This window comes from Ovis canadensis, chromosome 7 (assembly GCF_042477335.2).
Source record: "Ovis canadensis isolate MfBH-ARS-UI-01 breed Bighorn chromosome 7, ARS-UI_OviCan_v2, whole genome shotgun sequence".
Classification (NCBI taxonomy): domain Eukaryota; kingdom Metazoa; phylum Chordata; class Mammalia; order Artiodactyla; family Bovidae; genus Ovis; species Ovis canadensis.
Window position 1 is genome coordinate 45327073 of NC_091251.1, and position 5317 is coordinate 45332389.

General features: G+C 36.6%; 1 pseudogene; it reads left to right on the forward strand.

The window, feature by feature from the left end:
- Positions 1-201: 201 nt before the first annotated feature.
- Positions 202-919, forward strand: LOC138444159 (zinc finger CCHC-type and RNA-binding motif-containing protein 1 pseudogene; annotated as a pseudogene).
- Positions 920-5317: the final 4398 nt, after the last annotated feature.

The window sequence follows — 5317 nt, forward strand, 5'->3', positions numbered from 1 at the left end:
ACATTGAGCAAAAAGTTAGGGACACAGATATCAAAAAGTGGACATTAGAGGAAATAATAAACTAAGATGACACATATCTTCTGAGGGTAGGATTCTAGGGAAACATATGTATGCTTTTAACATCTTCTGTCAGGATGCAGAGGCAGCTGCAAGGAGCGAAGTACAGTCGGGGTTGAGCCCCAAGTGAGCTGAGGGCTCGCGCTCTTCTGGCCCTCCCTCCCGGGCCCGCCCCACTTCAAGAAATGAGTGGTGGATTGGCCCCAAGTAAAAGCACAGTGTATGTATCCAATCTGCCCTTTTCCCTGACCAACAATGACTTATATCGGATATTTTCCAAGTATGGCAAAGTTGTAAAGGTTACTATAATGAAAGATAAAGATACCAGGAGGAGTAAAGGGGTTGCATTTATTCTATTTTTGGATAAAGACTCTGCACAAAACTGTACCAGGGCAATAAACAACAAACAGTTATTTGGTAGAGTGATAGAGTGATAAAAGCAAGCATTGCTATTGACAATGGAAGAGCAGCTGAGTTCATCTGAAGACGAAACTACTTTGATAAATCTAAGTGTTATGAATATGGGGAAAGTGGACACTTAAGTTATGCCTGTCCTAAAAATATGCTTGGAGAACGTGAACCTCCAAAGAAGAAAGAGAAAAAGAAAAAAAAGAAAATTCCTGAGCCAGAAGAAGAAATTGAAGAAGTAGAAGAAAGTGAAGATGAAGGGGAAGGTCCTGCTCTTGACAGCCTCAGTCAGGCCAGAGCTTTCCAGCAAGCCAAAATTGAAGAAGAACAAAAAAAATGGAAACCCAGTTCAGGAGGTCCCTCAACATCAGATGATTCAAGACACCCAAGGATAAAGAAAAGCACATACTTCAGTGATGAAGAGGAACTTAGTGATTAAAAATATAAATATATATATTATGTAAATATCATTAAAATTTAAGTCTTGGAGTACCAAAAAAAAAAAAAAATCTTCTGTCAACAGTTTGAAATTAAGTACTTTCTCCAATTATAAAAGCAAATTTACTGACCGTTCTGTGCACTCAAAATGGCTGACATGAAGCTTATATGTATGTGCATTTGGAAAAAAGATGGGGAAAGGCATTTAAATCAACTCTTAGAGATGGTTTTTATCTTAAAAGAATGTAAGGTAATTATAAAACCAAATTCTCCCCCATGAAAATAATTAATGTCAGTAAGAAATAAGTAGGTATCTACTGACTAGATATTATATGCAAAATACTGTGTAAATTTTAGGTAATGTATAGTCTGCTAGAGCTGCCATAACAGAACACCACAATCTGGATGGCTTGTGAACAATAGTAATTCATTTTCTCACCATACAGAAGGCTGGACATTCAAGTTCATGGTGCCACAGAACTGGTTTCTGAAGAGGCCTCCTTCTCCTGGTTTGCAGATGGCTGCCATCTTGATGTGCCCTCATGTGACATTTCCTCTCTGTGCAGAGAGAAAGAGAGAGTTTTTGTTTCCTTTCCTCCTCTTTTAAAAACCCCAATCAGTCCCAACTGATTAGGTCCTCACCCTCATCACCTCATTTAAACTTATTACCTCCTTACAGACCTTGTCTCCTAATACAGTCACATTTGGGCTTAGAGTTTCAACATACTGATTTGCTGAGTGGGAAGAATTCAATCCATAGCAGGAAACAAGATAATGGGCTTCTCTGGTGGCTCAGATAGTAAAGAATCTGCCTGCAGTGTAGAAGACTTGGGTTCCATCCTTGGGTCAGGAAGATCCCCTGGAGAAAGGAATGGCTACTCACTCCAGTATTTTTGCCTGGAGAATTCCATGGACATAGGAGCCTGGTGGGCTATAGTCCATGGGTCCACAAAGAGTCGGACATGACTGAGCCACTAACACTTTCATCTGATCATATGATGAACAAGGTAATATGAGTAAGACCCTGATTTTCTCTAGGCGTTTGCAATCTAGAGGTGGGTTGGGAGTGGAAACCAATACAAACACCCATGCATAACCTGATAGAAGTTCCTAGACAGAAGAGAAAACCAGTTGCCCTGAGACTGACAAAAGGAAAGCTAGTAAATTTTTTCTGAAATGACTGAGAAAGTCTTCTGAAAGATTTATTAGGTGATACCACAAATATATGATCCTACGCTAGCTTCCTTCTGAGGCAGATTCCAAAAACAGCAATCTGTAAAAATCTAACCACATGAAAACAGAATGAAATATTTGAGAGAAAACAAGATAAAATATATGAAAACAAAGTTTAAAAAACCTAAAAAGTTTCCTGTTTGGGAAATTCAATAGTTGGCCGTATGTGAAGGTTGTCGTTTTGCTTATCAAAATCTGATGCACAGCTCTCAGCACCAGGGTCTCAGGCACAATGAAAAATGTCTAAACCAGGATCAGCAAGAACATCTCAAAATCTAAATCTATATGCAACAGTCTGTGTATTTACCCACACTCGCATATTGCAGAACTCTCTTCATCCTTATTTATTTTTTATTTATTTTTTTACACCAAAAAAATTTGTGTGACCTGATTTATTGTGATATTTGTGGTGTTTTTTTAAAAATTAATTTATTTTCTATTAAAGGATAATTGCTTTACAGAATTTTGCTGCTTTCTGTCAAACCTCAACACGAATCAGCCATAAGTATACATATATCCCCTCCCTTTTGAAACTCCCTCCCATCTCCCTCCACATCCCACCTCTCGAGTTTGATACAGAACCCCTGTTTGAGTTTCCTGAGCCATACATTAAATTCCCATTGGCTATCTATTTTACATATGGTAACGTAAGTTTCCATGATACTCTTCCAATGCATCTCACCCGATCCTCCCCTCTCCCCATGTCCATAAGTCTATTTTCTGATTTATTAACCAGAACAAGGGGACACATTTCTAGATAGGTGACTAACTTCTACTGATAAAAGCACATCCTATAGCTTTAAAAAAAGAAAGTAAAATTCCCTTTTTTTGTGGCTTATTTTCCCTTAAGAAAAGAGAGAGAAACTCTGATTGCCAACACGGTACTACAGAGATGCTCCTTTTTAGGATTTCTAAGACAAGGAATTTCGCTAATACTGGGGGTTCCTAACAAGACTTGATGAGGCATATTGAGGGGAAACAAACTGGCAATTTTATATTAATATATCTAAGGCCAGTTCATCTGACTTCAGGTAATTGTTAGCTAATCAGCAGAACTTCTGCAGGACATAATACTTTCACAAAAATGGACTGATTCTGATTTCAATTAGAAGTTTTGCAGTTTGCTTTGAAATCACTCCAACAGTATCTTTCAAAGCTCATTTCTTACCATACTGCCATTATCTGTTTACTCATTATCTCCCCTGCTAGACTGTAAGCTCTTTGATGACGGGCATTGCCTTGTCCACTGCCTTCTCTCCACCACGTCTCAGGGACAATACCTTATTGAAGGTTTTGGACCTTCTCCATTAAGTTTCCTGTTAGTCATTTTCCACAGTTTTTGTTGTTGTTGTTTTAATTTGGAAAACATATCCATCCAGCATCTGGGCTGGAAATTGGTACACAAAGAATATGCAGTCACTCAAAAATACAAATTGGTTACAAAATGTAAAACTGGATAAATCTTTATAGGTCCTGAACAAGCCCTGTCACTGAAGGGGGCGAATTACATTCTCTCTTGTACTGAAAGTTCTTAACAGTTTGTGTTGGCTAATGAAATCCTCACATTCATTTCTAATTGATACCCTGAGGTTCTGAAAGTATCTCTGAGTAAACTAGATAATCTCCAACATTCATTCTTCTCCGTCTTCCTTTTAGGTGAGTATGACTTCCTGCAATAATTACTACATTTCAGAACATCTCTTGAAATTTGGCATGACTGGCTTCACAACTAAAACTCTTGTCAATAAAATGTATGTGGAAACAATGCATGCAGCTTCCAGGAAGAGCCTTAAAAGGAGTGGTTGCTCTTCTAATCCTTGTCCTGCTCCTTCTAGCTGGTTGGAATATTGACATAATAGCTGGAGTTCCAGCAGTTATTTTGTGTCATGAGGTATGCTGAGAAAAGAATCCATGTCCACTGAAACAATAAGATAGAAGCTTGGATCGCTGATGCAAAGGCTCACTGACTACATCACTCTCAAGGAGCAGACTCCTTTAATATGAAACAAATAACTGCAACCTTGTATAAGTTGCATAATTTTACTTTGTTTTGTTTTGATACTTACGGCCAAATGTAATCTCTATTTTTATTCTCTGACTGAGGGAGTAGTTTCTTGGTCTGATATTACTCAGTAAGTATTAAAGAATTTATAGTAGCTTCATAAGAGTTTTGAAGAGGCATCTATTTAAGGGCTATGCACAACGTTATCCATGGACCGGTGACAATCCACATGCTATCTGTTATGAGTCCATAACAAGATAACTAGAGAATTTGAGAATAAGAATTCAGAAACTTTTGCAGCAATTTCACACTGCCTGACTCATCTCATTGAATGAGGTGAACATCTCTGAACTTTCCTAGTGAGTTACATATAATCCAAACTGCCTGCTAATCATGGACTTTATGATATGTCACTTTAAAGGTTATCTTGTCAGTTGTCAGCAAAAGTGTTTTAAAAATCTGAGACTGTATAAGCACATATATCTACAGAGACATAGATAGATAGATTGAAAGACATCTGAGAAAGTACAAGCATATAAATATATATAAGCATATATACAAATGAAATTTATATATTTGAGAATTGAAATTGGTATTACTAATTTTAAGGTTAATTTACAGATAAAAACAAGCTTTACTGATCATTTTTTATCAAGAAAATACTAACTTCTTATGATCATAGCTGCTGTACTAACTAAATGATGACAATAAATAAGATTTTATAAAAATAAATACTGAAAAGTTTTATACTTTTATTTGAAAGTATGATTCTTCATATACTGAGTTGAGCTTTGCAGCCATAATTGATGCTTAAGAGTTAACTAATAGTGTGTTATCTGAAGAGGTGGGTTGGCTAATCAATCAATTAAATTATTAAGACCTAAGAAATATTTATGTCCAAATCATAAAAAGTAAGTTCAAAACCAGATTTTTTTTTAAGTACAGATCAAACAGCTACTAGAAGTAAATGTGCTTTGTAGCCTTCTTATAAAAGTAAAACGTTGAGTTGCTAAGTCAAAAAACCCACACACTTGTTGAAATATTAAAGAGAGATTGCAAATCAAAGATGCTTGCTTGGAAATGTTGAAAGGATTTTGTCAGACAAGGTAGTTCAACTGCCTTTTTCCAGGGATACCAAAGCTCAATGTTATGCAGGATCAAATATAAAACAAACAAAGC